At 36.1% G+C, this 17,124-nt stretch overlaps 1 protein-coding gene across 3 annotated transcripts in view; it reads left to right on the forward strand.

Annotated features, from left to right (window-relative positions):
- The window catches only part of LOC127621959 (kelch-like protein 29), a 327,531-nt gene that overhangs the window by 31,255 nt on the left and 279,152 nt on the right, over positions 1 to 17,124 (forward strand). For 2 of the 3 annotated variants that reach the window (XM_052095795.1, XM_052095796.1), the window contains exon 2: positions 4,042 to 4,110. The exons of the other annotated variant lie outside the window; for it this stretch is intronic. The gene's annotated coding sequence lies outside the window, so the exon portion shown is untranslated. The remainder of the gene's footprint in view (positions 1 to 4,041; positions 4,111 to 17,124) is intronic. 3 annotated transcript variants of the gene reach the window in all.

Genomic DNA, 17,124 nt, shown 5'->3' on the forward strand with positions numbered 1-17,124 from the left:
ATATTGCTATACTTTAAAACACAGATCCCCCAGTTAGACAGGAAAAGACTGTCTGATCGAAATGAAATCGGCCAAACACAATTTGTTTCGTTTTTACATGCCGTTTAGGAGTGGGAGTCTTTGAAGTGGATTGCTGCAATAATAAAAAATATTTGTATTTAAATTTAAATAATGGTGTGGCAGACTCTATGACCGGTTGTGCTAAAAACACTAGATAATTCACAGAAAATTTGTATAGACTTGGATCATAATGTCGTTTCAAAAGTTATAAAAACATATATATTATTGCACAGATTATTTCACATTAAAAAAAGTGGAATGTACAGTTTTAAACAACATTTAATGTGCTTGCTAGTAAGTGCGTGAAACAACTCAAAATTAGCTGCTCTTTGTATCAACCCGGGACCTTGTAAAAACGACTTGGTTTGCTAATGAACTGATAATAAATTTGTTGTGCCCTTACTCTCAGTACTTGTGCATAACCAGCCAGTAAAATTGGAACTGGTGATTTATATCCAGCTCTTGCAAGCTTTTTGTGCAGTAGTCATCAGACTTGTGGGCGTGCCATCTGAGACCAGAAAACACAGGAGAAACTAGACTATAGAAAATGCAAAACAAACTGTGCATGCTGGAGACTAACAGGTCAGGAATGATGTGAGTTGAGCGAATAGTAGTGTGTAGACTATAGTGAACCATTCTGTCCAGAATGCAATCTGATCAGATGCTCCTCTGAGTCTTTAAAATCATTAAGTTAGACAGTGATTGAATTCGGAATGTTATTAAGTTTATATAATCGCAGAAAGAAAGGATTATTACTCACTATCAGTGTTTTGCTTCTGTTTTTTGTTTCTGCATAAAAGCCTGAAATTAGCTCAATGTTTTACTTGATTTACTGTATCATGGCTTCATCTAGATGGCTTTGTCATTTGATTGCACCATGTGGCTCTCAAATGGGGACCAAGAAGAGAAGGATATTATATATGCCAGAGCCGAATTTGACAGATGTATTCCATTAAAATGGGTCTGGTTATCACTGCCAGGCAAAGTTTGTTGCATGTTTTTTTTTGTGCCATCACATAATTTGAACCATTTCAAAGGATTGACGGCATGTTTGGTGTTTGTTCCTAGTGCACTTTTTAGAAGTCACATTTCTCCTGTAATACAGTTCAAATTTAAAGCTGAAGCGTGTATATTCAGTATTACATTTCTCCTATCCCTATTCCTCTTAACAGGGCTGGACTGGTAATCTGGCATACCGGGCATTTTCCAGGTGGGCTGACACGCTTTGGTGCGGACTGGCCATCGGAAGAACCGAGCTGGCCGGTGGGTCGGCCGTGAAATGGGCTGCGATAAGCTAAAATGAGCCGCCGCGTTACGCATAACGGACAACAAAACGGCGCCGCGATATGCAGAAAAGGACAGCTTTTGGGCCAGTTGCCATATATAATCCAGGCCCGATTTATCTTCCCAGTCCAGCCCTGCCTCTTAATATGCAAAACTTTAAGCAAGCAATTTGTAGGTTGATTTCACCTATGGTTGGTTTGAATGGCCCGCAAGTCATCATCAGTGCTTGTCACACATACAAAATATGCATTTATAACTTAAATGTGGCTAATATTCTAAATTTAATTGGACAGACTTAGTTCTGTTAGTTTGAGCAACTCGTCTGGCCTGACACAGCAACATTGGCTCAACCAATGATATGAGTTTTGGGTGGGACTATCTGTTTGTATATATATGTACAATATATGATATGAGGTTTATGATTCTATATAATCTCGATTCAAAATAATAATGCTTAAATTACTAAATATTACAGACAATTTTTATTTTCTTAAAATATGTTTGAGCAAAATGCTCATTATAATTTCTCATCAAAATAAAGTTCTATAATACACAATATAAATGCTCAAAAACTCTTATAAATAGTAAGAGTTGCTCATATAACTATAAGAAAAGATCACAAACTGAACTGAACAGAACCTGTCTTGAAAAAAGTATGTGAAAGTGAATATTTTATCATTATTATAATCAAAATGTAACTTTGTAAATGAATATTAACATTAATATTATATCATGAAATTGTATATATAATAATGATATGAGCTATCACTGTTTTAAATAATGTGTTCAATTTACAAGTTTACATTAATTTGTATAAGAAATGCTAAAATGGTTCCTGTCACTTTAAGGGTTCAACAGCTCACAGTGTTCCAGTGATCAGTGATCAACAAGAATCTCTCAGTTTCTTTAGAGCATCCATGCTGTGTACGATTAAAATGAATATTTCTTTTTACTTTATTATCTGACTGTAAAGAACAGAAAGGATATTAAAACGCATGATTCAATGAAAGTAGAGTGCGCCTCATCTTTACACATGACACGGAGTAAACTGTCAGTTTTAATCTCAAGCACTTTTCATCAAAACAAGGCGATTTTACAGGTATTCCAGTACTTTAATTTCTAAAAGCTAAATTCAAGCACTTGAATGACCTTGTGTGAACCCTACAAACAGTGTAGAAAAAAGAGCAGTAGGGGTAAAATCAAGAGATAGAGAGTTTATGATGTTTGACGGGTCATTTTGTTCATGATCACATGGACTGAAACCAATGTTGCAAATTTCTAAATATAGAGTTATTCCACGATATCTTTCGTAATTTTTTTTGGTTTGAGATGTATCTAAATTAATTATATCGTCCCATCCCTATCAGTTAATCTAACAAAAATTGTGATATGTTCTAGTGTGATGATTAAACCACAAAAGGCTGAGACTTGATTAAATAAATATACAGTCTGAATGTGCTGTGCGCTTTTAAAGGGAATGCGTGAAGCCGCTGCTCATACACTGGTAACGCCTAATAAACATAAGCGTCACATGCACTCTGTTTTTAAAGATTACAGACAGTAGAGCACACATCAAGCTTGAAGTGTGCAGCACATGCAGAATATATATTTATATAATTAAATCACAGACTTGTTCAGTTTGATAAGCATCATTTAAACAATATAGTAAACTGCTTATCTGGAGTTGTGAAGCTGTTGTCAAAAACATACAAACTCAAATGGCTTCATTCGGCTTTCCGCCAAAATAAAAGCTCAATTAACTAGATGAGTGAAATTGAAGAAATTACAACAGAAATATACTACTGTTGTGTATTAAAATTTAATATTCAGTATAGAAATACATAATAATAATAGTTACATTATATTTAAGCAAGAAATCACAAGCAAGAATGCTGTTGTACTGAATAAATGTTACTTTCATTAAAACTGTGATGCTCTGCACTGATTTGACAAATAATTAATCATAAAAAAAATAACTCCAATATTGTGTTTTGGATTGTGCTGTGAGGATCTGTATAGAAGCACGTCATTTGGTAAAAATATTGTAATGTCATATTGAATTTTTTTTTGTTTGTTTTTCATTTGATTAAAATTCTATGAAAATATTATTATTATGGTATACATTTTAAATGTGGGAAAAAAATCATATGTAATTTGGAAAAAATTAAATGGATGTCATAGGGCCCTAAAAACAGTATCAAAGGTAAAAATCCCTCACAAGATCTTCTCATCCTATTTACTGTAAACTTCATAAGGAGTTTTGCCTTGCTAGTTGGATGGCGTGGTGGTGGCGTAGTGGGCTAAAGCACATAACTGGTAATCAGAAGGTTGCTGGTTCGATCCCCACAGCCATTGTGTCCTTGAGCAAGGCACTTAACTCCAGGTTGCTCTGGGGGGATTGTCCCTGTAATAAGTGCACTGTAAGTCGCTTTGGATAAAAGCGTCTGCCAAATGCATAAATTATATCGAGGTATAATTTATTTATTTGTATATTTGTATATTTATTTAATCAAGTCTCAGCCTTTTGTGGTTTAATCATCACACTAGAACATATCACAATTTTAGTTAGATTAACGAGGTTTGTTCAAACCTCTAATCCTAAGTATGAGCAATAATATATGTACACCACAAATTTCAGTAGTCTTCAATCTCACACTCTCTTTTTGTTTACTGATGCTTTTCTCTTTGTCTTTGCAGGCGTACCTGAGTATACTCCAAAGATCTCATTAGTGTGTGATGAGCATCATCATCCAGTGTAGACCCAAGGTACCACAATATCTCAAAAGATACTGTTTTATATCTTTACACCCGCGTGCCTGTCAAAAAAGATGCATCAGTTTGCTCATTTACTGCAGACTGTGTACAGCTGTGGTATATTGTGTTCCCATTTGTATTAACTGAGGTTGTCCTGACCACTTGGCTGTTTTCTTTGTCTTATACTGGAATATGAGCATTTCTGAACAAGAGCAATTTACTTATATTTTTATGAGCTTTTGCATATTTTAAAAAGCAGAACTTTCGTTGGATACACAGGCCAAATCTGTGTTCAAATTGTGACCGAGCTTTTGGAGGGTCCCCTTAAAACCCTCCACATTGAACATTTACAGAATAATTACGTTTCCCAAGAATCCCTACTGGGCCAAATATATTTCTGCTTTTGTTAATTTTGTTAATTGGTATCCCTTTTTTAATTAAATATATACTGGAAATCTCATTATATTACAGTTGTACTAAATACTTTTAGATAGGGCTGGTGATATAGCTAAAATTATGTCATGTTATGTTTTCAGTGTTTTGATGATGCGTATTCGATATCTTGATTTTTGTCTTGCATAAATCAGAGGAACCATTATTTCAACCACACACACACACACACACACACACACACACACACACACACACACAAACATTTTAATCAATCGACTTCCCTGATTTTAATGTATGCAGGATCTTCCATGAACGTTTTTAAATTAATCAGTTGATCAGATTAATCAGGATTTTTTGCGGAAAAAGTTTTAGCGCAGTGAAACGCTTTCTGATGGAAACGCATATTATCGAATATAATGTCGACACAATATTTTTTCCGTTTAACTCAAGGGAATAAACTCTATGTCGATACATCAAATGTTGCTAAAAAATGGTTTGGAAACAGTTTTTGTCGATAAAATTGGCATTAACGCAAAAATGCAGCGTCACATGACAGAGTTTGCCCCAATCGTTAGCCTGTGTTAATCATGATGACAGTTGAAAGCCAATTTATTGGAGCCGATATGTAAACGTGACTCGTCCAGGAGTGCCAACACAAATATCTCGTGCACATTGAACAAATGAATGGCCACTGTTTGCAATTAATTTAATCGCAGTATCCATCCGTTTATTTATTAAAGTTTCTTTTCCACACCATTCAAATAAATAGACAGCAGTCACGGAATTAGCCAAACAGATCATTTGTGTACACAAAGATATTTTAAATTAAGAATAAATGCACAATACCAGGTGAAAAGCTTCAGTGTGCTTTTTTTTTCTAACATTAACAGTTCAATTCTATGAAATTATTTTTTAGTCTAGTGTTGAAAAACTGCTGGCAAAATCACCTGTATTAAATGAAATAAATTACTAAATGAAAAAAGTATTACATTTTTAAAAAAAATTATATTACAACCAAACAAAAAAACATTCAATAAAATTAAATAAATTACCAAATGAAATTTTTTTTTTTTTTTAGACCAATATATGCCTTTTCTCAAACTTAAATTAGCTTTACCTCTGATCGCATTTACTGCTTCTTCAGAAAATATACATTTGAATTTTGAAGCTAAAATAAATTTTAGATGACAATCAAGTTCACTTGGTTTTTAAAAGTTGCTGGAGAAATATGCGGGATATAATGCAGTTGTGATGACAATGCTTTTGATTAGATGAATGTTCAAAATGTTGAATATCAGGATGTAAACCCTGATATTACACGCATCAATTTTTCTTTAATATCTGTGCTCGCAGCATATACACATCGATGGATGGTCCTTATACTAAGCCCGAAAGTTTCCCCCACTACTTGGTGCAGGTTCCCAGCTTGAACAGGGCCATGACGATTCGCTTTCCGGTCAGAACCGGTGGCAACCTGCGATAGGTGCAACATCAGGACCGATATTTCCGTCCTATCAGAAGGGCAACTGTTCCCTTTTGATTGCAATTCCTCTTCTTCTCATTACATTTATATGTAAATTTAAAATGACAGTAAGCTGGCTAATTTTAATGAATTGTCTCAATATTCTCCCCATTTTACCAAAACTTCAGAGGAAAAAAATTAGGGACATCTGGGAGGCGAATAATTAGTGATAAAAACACATTTCTGAATGGAAACGGCTTCAGGGCAGATTTCTTATGCGCTAAACCAAAACGTATGCGACAAAGTATTTTTTTTTTACGTTATCACGTTTTAGCGATAAAAGGCCATTTGAATGGAAACGGGCAGAAAGCGGCGAATGTTGCAATTTTATTTTCTGCATTTTAACTTGGTGGATGAAACTAGGCTAATGTTAACGGAAATTAATTGAACTCCAACACTGTTTTTGCTACTCAAGTTTAAATCAAAGATGGTTTTAAAATGATCTGTCTACACGCTAGCATACTTGCAAGTTTGAGACGAGTAAGGATTTCAAAACTGGTCTAATTACAGGGCGTTTCGGAAATGTATTAGCCAAACAAAATGTTTTTCAAAATTCACAGTGTTGCTTAATTTTATATTGCCAGCAAAATCATCATGAATATCTCATAAATATTCTGCAGTATATATAAACCGGTCAAACTGTTATTTTAAATTGATATCTAAGTTCAGTTATCTCAAATCATATTTGACCATTCACTTAACCTTTGAACTTGTTAGATGTAAGAATTTGATGGATTTGTAACATTTCCCCATGGCTTCCCCCAATATTCATCAGTGAAATTCCATTAGATTCCAATAACTGTTTCTCCATGCACAGCTCTGGGTCATTAGGAGGTCGGATTACACGCGAATAGACTAAGGAAAGCCACACCTCCTCAGCTTATCCGTTCTGCCCTGATTAAATGGAATTGATTTAATTGGGTTACCCCACTGTGAGGTCGGGCTAATGGGATGTGGAGCTTTTTGATCATTGGTACGCAGTGACCAGCTCTGACCCAGCGCAAGAGGAGTATGACGGATTTATTTGTTTGTGGTCCATGTCGTGTGCGTTTGAAGATTAAGCGCCGCCTATGCAAGGTCAATATTTTGTCTTAATCTCTGATCAGAATGTGCACTCTACGAGTCAATGGCCAATCTTTTCTCAGGAAGATTTCTTTTTTCAGCAACAGCCCAATTAATGCCGTATTTCGTGGTTGGACTTGTTAATTGGTCAAAGGGAAGTAGACAGAGGTTTTAATACAAGCCAAATTTCTTTCCTCCAAGTAATTTGCCACTGTTAAATGAATAGTTCACTCAAAAATGAAAATTCTGTCATTATTTACTCACCCTCATGTGGCTCTACACCCATTTGTTGTTAGTTCTAACTGTTTAATTACATATAACAGTTGTCTATCAAGATAAGTCTTTAAATGACATTTTCGTTAACACACTGAGCACTTTATTAGGAACACTATGGTCCTAATAAAGTGCCCAATGTGGTCTTTTGCTGTTGGACCCCATCTGCCTCAAGGTTCGACGTGTTGTGCATTCTCAGATGATATTCTTCTCACTACAATTGTAGTGAGGTGCGGTCAAAATTACGGAGATTAAAATATTTCCCCATTCTGATGGTTGATGTGAACATTAACTGAAGATTCTGACCCATATCTTCATGATTTTATGCATCGCACTGCTACCACACGATTAAATAATTAGATATGAATAGGTGTACAAGTGTTCCATAAAGTGCTCAGTGAGTGTATTTGCTCCAGTATAACAATACATACAGTAGTAATAAATGTAATGGTATGTATGTGTGTGTGTATGTATGTATGTATGTATATATGTATATATGTATATATGTGTATGTGTGTATATATATATATATATATATATATATATATATATATATATATATATATATATATATATATATTAAAAAAAATACAGATATTTTTATTATATATATATATATATATATATATATATAATTAAAAAAATACAGATATTTTTATTAGAATATTTAATTCATGTCACCAGGAATTTTCTTGAACATTTTTGGGTGAATCAGATGAATCAGAGTTTTGAAATCATTAATTGAAACCATTGTTCAACATGAATGGCCAATTAAAACTATCTGGAGAAATGCTCTTGCACTCTTAAGTCACGAGACAAGATCTGTCAAGTTCCAAAAATGAAAAGGGCACCTTAAAAAGATCATTAATAGTCCATACTTCCATGCACTATAAGTGTGTTGAAGTTAAACGATAACAGGCCAAAATATTTCACTAATAATCTTCCCATCCAACGAAGTGTATCATTCTCATCCAGAATTCAAATATAATTCTATTTAGAATGTATTATTTGTGTAAATAATGACAGATTTTTCATTTTCTGGTGAACTATTTCTTTAATTAATTGAACATCCCTTATATAACATTGAAAAAAATTATAAGTTATATATTATTATATAAGTTATAACTGCAGAAATCGTACAAGCGGCAGAAATCTTTCGAGTCCTGCACAGTTCTAATCATTTGTTTTTAAACTGTCATCAGAAACGGTTGATTCATTTAAAGGGGTCATGACATGAATACAATTTTCCTTGATCTTTTGATATATAAGAGCTCATTGTACTATAAAAACATGCCATAAGTTTCAGACCTCAAAACTTTCTCCTTATTGCAAAAAGAGCATTTGTTGAAACCAAGTTGCCAAAACGACTCATTCTCTACTTCCTCCACATTGTGATGTCACAATCTGCTAGACATTTGCATCGGACCACCTCCACAACAACACATCAAAGCCTAATTTGCTTATCACTTCCGTAGCCCCATCCAGCATGGGTGAGCAAGATAGCAAGGAGAGCAGGACAGACAAGAGCAGAGAGCCAATCATAACAGTGGGCGTGTCTATCAAGTCTTAAAGGTGAAGCAGCACCAAAAATGAGCGTTTCTGAAAGAGGGCCAGAATGAGGGTGGAAAATTATCATGTTTTATAAATATTTGACTTTTATTATACATTTTTTTGGCAAAAAAACTTACCAATATTATATTTCAACCTCAAGGAACATCATTAAATAATAATAATTAAGGTATGTCATGACCCCTTTAAGACTCATTTAAGTAATTTTCATGGTAAATTTCTTCCCTGCCTTGGGAGATGTTATATGATTGTGCCGCTTGTTGCTCTTGTTATGTACGAAATGTCAAAATCAAGTTCCCTGCTGACATAAAATGTGAAAATGTTTGCTGATTAATCATAGGATTGCTCGGCCCTCTATCTTTAAAGCCACAGAGAGCGTGCATAATTCTTTTGGCGTTGCATACTCATTAATTTTCACACATTTAATTTATTTGAATTCGAAAAAACTGCTTTGTTTTTGAGAACTCAACTTTCCACACCCCCCTCCCACACTGTGATTAAGATATCTAGCACAGTTGGGGTTATGTGTGTCATGGTGGCAGACCCCCTGGAACTTCCACACAGCAGGGGTCACAACATGTCATCTCACGCAGGCCATTGAGCCTAATGCATATGAACGAGCTACATCCATGGTCCGTACTGTTTAAGTCCCATTAGGGACTGTGCTTTAGCATAAACACCATCTGAGGGGATAGGAGCTACAGAAAATTCCAGGCAAGCGTCCAAGTGCCTAGCACTTTACAGAGGAATACTGCATTTATGTGCAGATGGTGACATGGGTGGTAACATGTTTGTTTGATTCAGGGGACGAGTATGTGGAATTTTAAAATTGACAGATGAAAATATAAAAAGACTCAATGATCGTATTTTACATTGCATGTGTTATTTATCATGGAACCTCTTGAGAACATGTCTGGGCCATATTTCACCCCAAAATCAAAAGAAATAAGAATGTATGTGTTCATTCAACTTCAAGCACTTTAGCACTGTGGACTTCTAAAAGGAAATTTCTTTAAAACATTTTCATACTCAATTTTTTTCTATTTGTCTACAAACAGTGTCCAACAGTGTATGCACATGCATCACTGTTGAATCAGGAGATTCATGTCATTTTTTCTTCTTCTAAAAGTCATGAAAATTCCCACCACAGTGTCATTTTCAGCACTTCTCAAATTCTGTATTGTATAATTTGGCAAAATTACAGCTTGACTGGAAATTATGCCCTGAATAATTATTTCTTTAGCGCACCAATGCTGTGTGAGATTAAAAATAATATTTATTTTACTTTTATATTTGATTGTAAAGAACAGAAATAATATTTAGACACATTATTTAATGAAAGTGGAGTATGCCTCATCTTTGATGGACACACATTACACGGAGGAAAACAAGCACTTTCATCAAAACAAGTTGATTTTCCAGGTATTCCTGTACTTGCATTTCTAAAAGCTAAATTCAAGCACTTTTCATTGAATTTATGATCACTTGGACAGAAAACAATGTAGCAAATTTCAAATGATCGAGTTATGCCACAAAATGGTTTGGCATTCTTTTTTTGGCTTGCAAGTGTTTACCTTGAATTTTCAACTATATTTTCAGCCTTGAATTTAATAACTCATATTTCATTTCAAGCATGCTTTTCACTGGCATTTTTGTTGCCTTGGTTAACAAGTACACCAACTTTTGAAAAAAACCCAATTAGGAGCAAAATTTAGATTGTCATAGTTTTAAACATAGCAAAAATATTTGTATTTTTATAATGGATTTTCTTAGCTTAATATTGAAAGTCTGGCTCTGGGACAAGATTAAAACCATAAAATGTATACATAAAAGCACCAAAAATAAATGATAAAAGTCTGATAAAGTTTCCAAGTCAGTGTTAATGTGACCCTCATATAACAAAAAGAAAAATGTGTTAAAACATATAAAACCCTTGGACATGACTGTTCCCAAAGTTTAAGAAACACATATTTTAATACACATTAATTGTAATATAATGGAAATTAAGCCTATTTTTAGGACCATTAAATGTGTTTCTATTGAGTTGTTTTCTCGACAATTACTCATAATTGTTATGTGAAAGAAATAATAAAATAAATATTTAATTCGCAAAATATTATACATCACGGTATACGGGCTAAAGCAGGTATTTAAATTGTATGCTATATGATATAAATATGATATGTAATATGATATAAAATTATATGAATGTTTAGAATATATTTTATCTAGTGTTTATGCTGCCTCATTATCATCAACAGTGCTTGCAAATATCTGTTCAGGTGTAAATGAGTAAAATGCACTTTAAATATGCCCATATTAGAAAATCAGCATATTATTATGATTTTTGAAGGATCATGTGACACTGAAGACTGCAGTAATGATGCTGAAAATTCAGCTTTGATCACAAATTGCATTTTACAATATATTCAAATAGAAAACTGTTTTAAATTGTAAAATTAGTTCACACAATGTTTTTACTGTATTTTGGATCAAATAAATGCAGTCTTTGTGAGCAGAAGAGACTTCTTCTAAAACTTTTAAACAGTAGTGTAGGTATAAAATTAAGTAAAGTCTTTATGTAAAGAAAATGTAGTCAGATTATCTCTTAACTTAAAACTTGACTTTGATCATTAAGTCTCCTCACATTCATTCTCTTTCTGTCACATTCCTCATTGCTAGGCCCAGGGGAGGGGTCTTTTGTCTCCTCAGGTGTGAATCACCTCAAGATTCATGATAGTTCACGCCTCCTTGCATATGACATTTCTAACACTAAAAGTGTCTTACAAAAGTTAAAGTACTATATTGTTTTGTATGAATAAGTGATCAGGATGGTTTTCACATCATTTTGTAGCAAAAACTCTAGGCTACAAGATCCAGTTCTCTTGTGGACAAATGTTTAGTATGTGTTATATGGCCTTATTTCAAATACTTAAAATTTTTGTTTTTTCAAAACCATGCATAAACGTTATTTTCTCAAAAATACAAACATGTACACACATGTTGCTCACATGTTATTGTAGCCCAGTTTGTGCTGAATAAGTGTTATCAGACTTTAGCATTAATGTGTTTTTAAGCAACTGAAAAAAGCACAAACGTCAAGGCATGTCAAAACTTCTCCAGGCCCCAAAACACCCTCAGACCCCAGAGGGTTAACGTATGCTAATTCAAATACATGTTTTATATAACAACAGTACAGTTTTACTGTAATATACTGTAGTTACTCTATTCGCTACGCCTATACATACTGTAGATTACTGTTTTACAGGAATGAGAATGCAATGTTAACAACTATTGAGAATAATGTCTCCAATCATTTTCATGTAAATACAAACCATTTTTGCCTGTTGAGTATTCAGTTTTACTAAGAGAATTTACATTTCAGAAGATACAGTACGTTTGTATTATTGTGAATGCTTTTTCAAGTTGTTTTTGTAATTATGAAACTATGTTTGCAACCCATTTACTTCAATAATGTAAAACATTTCCAATGAAAAATGTTATCCATCGGGAGTTGATTGGATCATTACAAGTGGTCTCTATGTCCTTTTTGGAGCTTGAAAGCGTTGGACCCCATTGACTTGCATTGACAAAAATACCTAAATAATGAGAGAATAATAATTTTGGGGTGAACTATTCCTTTAATAAAGTAAATGGGAGTCAATTTTGCTTTTGTGTTGTTGTTTTTAAAGAGCAGAAAGCCAGGCATGTAACCGATCAAAAAAGGAGAGTGCAAACTGAAGGTTAAGGACAGTATTGATGGATGAGTCGACTCCGAGGTGTTCAGGAGATTGTTACCATTTCCTCTCCAAATGTCAGCACGTTCAGTAACTTCAGAGGCCATGTCACCTGCGCTGTCATTGATCGACTAAGCCGAGCTCGCCAGCTTCTGTTTTATGGATGACCAAGTGAAAGATTGCGTCCTCTGTGGAACACAGTATCCCTGGACATGCCGTCACACCGATAACTTGAGATAGAACATGGGGAAGGGTTACACGGAGTGCATGATGAGGATAATTCTCAGTGGCTTCCTTTACGAAGTGATTGTTTGGGACTGTAGCGTGACTCAATTTGTCTTGCACATACAAAAGCAGCATGTGAACAACCGTATTTTGCACTCCGAACAGGACTGACATCCGTTTGTGCTGCTGTGAGAATGTAGCAGTCAGTGAAGTTATTTTCAGGGTATGTAAGAGCGCTTCAGATGGGATTGTCCCTGCTTGTGTGCTCTCAGTTGTTCATTAATTCAGCCAGCATGTAATCTTATTAACTGAAGTGGCTCACAGTCAGGTATTTCCACCAGCTATGACATATCATGACATTTGAACCAAACGTAGACTCCCATTTGCCATTTTTACATTTCCATAATAATATAATCAAGCACTTTAAATCTGTTCAATGAATTAAATCTCATACCGTATGTGTGTGAGGGAGAGAGAGTAAGAGTCTGAATGGAGGAAGGTTTTGGTAGTGTTTTGGGTCACCACTTTATGTTCACTGTAAAATCTGGGTCCTGAAGTAAAACCAGTTTGCAAAAGCAATAGCAGCCCTAATATTTAAAAAAAAAAAAAAGTCTGCCAGCCGCCTTAAATAAGAAAAACCTTTGGCCCATCTGTGCCTCCAGAGAGTGAGATGGAGAAAGACAGAGCCTCCTTTTGGTTGCCCCTTGACAGGTAACATCTCCAAAGGCCCTGGCGCCCTCTTACCCAGCCAGTCAATCTGTCCTGCTTTTGCCCTGTCTCATCCTGTCACTCAAGTACCCCCTCTGATATTTAACTGTCAGAATGCATTCTAATATTTGGAAATTGTGCTTAAAGTTCAACACACTGCCACTCAAGACTGTCTGCTGTTGACTTTACGTCAGATTAAAGTTGTTTACTGGTTTATCACAGCGTGTGGGAGTTGAGCCTTCTTAATGTTTGTTAATGTCCTGCATTCAACTTTGGTTCACTCTTAATCATTGATAATGAAAACAGAATCTAAATTTCATTATATATTTACTAGGTTTACTAATGTTTTAAAGGGGTGGAACACCCAAACATTTTAGCATTATTTACCCTCATGGCGTTCCAAACTCGTATACTATAATTTTTTCTGGGGAATACAAAATGAGATGTTTAGCAGAATGTTCAGTCTGCTCTTTTCCATTCAGTGCAAGTGAATGAGGACTGGTAAAGGTAAAGGAAAGGGAAAAAAAGGTAGTCCATACAAGGAAGGCAGTACATTTTAAATGTGTAAATCTGCTAAAAGTCAATTTTGTCAACTTTTATGGGTAAACAAGCATATTAATAGGCTCAAACCTTACTGACATACACTAAGAAATAGGGGCATTATTGAAAAAAACATGCTCAACATTGTAGCTTTGTTGTATTTTGTGCTCTACGATTTTGTTTCTTTAGATTTTTGAAGCTGGTGCATTTCAAGTCTATTTTTAATCAGTTTCAAGTCATGTTTGAAAAGATAATTGAGTTTCTAGATTTGCTTTGTTTATCAAGTTCCTTGGTGCATATGACTAAATATGCAGTTAAAATTAGCTTTCACAGCTCCAGAAAAGAGGGGCAAAATTGAAACGGGCGCCCTTTACTATACAAATGCATTATTATACAAGTAGATTAATATCAGTGGCACTCCTATAAATAAGATTTTGTTCTTTTTATTTATATGCAAAGTAGAAATTAAAATGCCATACATATGATTACTGGTTGGAGCTCCAAATTGTGTGCATTTTTCATTAATTCGTTAATAAAACTGCAATAAAGCCCTGAATTATTGTTTTTTTTACAAAGTTTCATATTTTGGGGCTCTTAGTTTTTCATTAGATAACAGAAAATATGCTGCTTATAATGGAGGTTATGGATTGTATTAGAGTCTCCAAGCATGACTCGGGGCCACGGTTCACTTTGGGTGTGAAAAATTGCACAAATTAGTCTATAAAGCACCTCCAAAAAACACAGTGGAAAGATCAGATTGTGACAGTGGCAGTACTGGCTCCCTCACTGTGTGAGAAACTAATCAAATAACACTATTTAAAGGAATAGTTCACCAAAAAAAATTACATTTCTCTCATTATTTACTTACCCTCATGCCATCCCAGATATGATTGACTTACCTCTGCTGAACACAAACAAAGATTTTTAGAAGAATATCTTAGCTCTGTAGGTCCATACAATGCAAGTGAATCGTGACCAGAATTAGAAGTTGCAAAAATAACATACAGGCAGCATAAATGTAATCCATATATCTCCAGTGGTTAAATCCATGTCTTCAGAAGTGATATGACAGGTATGGGTAACACCGTGTCCTAACTACACGCGACGCCCGCGACACGCGATAAAAGGTATCTTTTCCATGTTAATCAGAGTTTTTGTCCTAACCAGACGCGACGGCGACACGCAAAGTTTCTAATTTAGAAACGGTTCCTATTTCTGCGACGTCGTGGCTGACAGATCCGCCCACACAGAGATCTCATTGGATGGAAGTTCTGAGTGTCATGAATATTTAATCATCAAACATGGATGACGAGGAACTGATTGTCGAAGTTCAAAGGCATTCAATTCTCTACGATAAATCCCACAAATTCCACAAAGACATCAGGAAAAAGGATTCCGTCTGGAGAAGTATAGCTGAAGCATTGAATACACATGGTAAGTTAAGTTTTGACTTTCATCTACAACGAATGAATGAATGAATGTAGCATTTAGCTATAGTAGGCTACTAATGACGCATCAACCTGTGTAAAACAAATTCCACTTTATTTTCAATGTAAAGTAGAGTGAATAGGCATGACGATTTGTGTCCCTGTATCCAGGGGTGTCATTCCAGACAATCTACTGAAATACAGGCAGGGTGGGGAGTCGCAATGACAATGACAGTAGTCCGAGCTGTGCACACCATTTCCAATGCGAGTGCGGGCCAGCAGTGCGCGTTCACAGAGAGACTCCGCCCACACGCTGTTCTGAATGGCTGTGATTTTTGATTGACGTGTGGCGTCTCACAGTCGCGTCGCGACTAGTGTGGACAGACACACTTGCTGTCGCTGGAATTTTATCGCGTTGCGTGTAGTTAGGACACAGTGTAAGAAACAGATAATTGTTAAGGACAATAAACGACTCGGTTACTAACGTAACCTCGGTTCCCTGAGAGGAGGGAACGACTATTGCGTAAGTAGGTTACGCTATGGGAAAACTCCGTTTCTCAAGAAATATTGAAGTCTTTATGTAAAACGCATTGCAGCTGCACAGCAGACAGTGATGAGCGAGGCAGCTCGGTCATTGGCTATGCTTCGGCAACTGCTCGAACCAGTGACGGGGCGACTTAGAACGCGTGACCAATGGGGGCGCGTCCCGCATTCGCGCGCTCAGAGCCTGCTGAAATTAGCATATGAGGGCTATATAGTGAATGTCCCGTCATGCCGGTTCTTTTTGGTTCAATCGACTGAAGCGAACTGACCAAGCACAGACACGGCAGCTTACGCAATAGTCGTTCCCTCCTCTCAGGGAACCGAGGTTACGTTAGTAACCGAGTCGTTCCCTATCGAGAGGTCTCTCCTATTGCGTAAGTAGCTTACGCTATGGGAACACCATGTAAAACGCCATGCGTGCTGACTTCGCTCTATAAAGCCAGAGGTAGGTGCCTGAGCCTTAAAGCAAAGTGATATTCCACAAGCCGGCCAGCGGCGAGCTATATAGTGGGGTATGACAGGGCGCCCTTGCCTTCAAGGTGGGGCGCTCCTTGTACAAACATAAGCACATATCTCATGTACTGAGCTTTTGTGTACTGGTACGCATAATAAACCCTCTAAGTCGGTCAGAGACGGACCTTATAAGGGAGGAGATGATGCCCAGCATATACATACTCCAGTTCATTCCACAGTCAGACTGATAGAATGTTGGAATGCAGTGAGGGGACCTGTAGGTTATAAAACCTGATAAATGTCGAAGGCGAGGCCCAGCCTGCCGCCGCACAAATATCTTCAATGGGTATCCCACTCGACCATGCCCACGAGGAGGCCATGCTCCTTGTAGAGTGAGCTCTGACGCCTAAGGGGCATTGAAGGCCCTTGGCTCCATAAGCTAGCGCTATAGCATCCACTATCCAGCGCGATATTCGTTGCTTTGAGACAGCGAGACCCTTAGTTCGACCGCCAAAGCATACGAATAATTGTTCCGTCTGTCTGAACAGGGCAGAACGTTCCAAGTATACTCTGA

This window comes from Xyrauchen texanus, chromosome 28 (assembly GCF_025860055.1).
Source record: "Xyrauchen texanus isolate HMW12.3.18 chromosome 28, RBS_HiC_50CHRs, whole genome shotgun sequence".
Lineage (NCBI taxonomy): Eukaryota > Metazoa > Chordata > Actinopteri > Cypriniformes > Catostomidae > Xyrauchen > Xyrauchen texanus.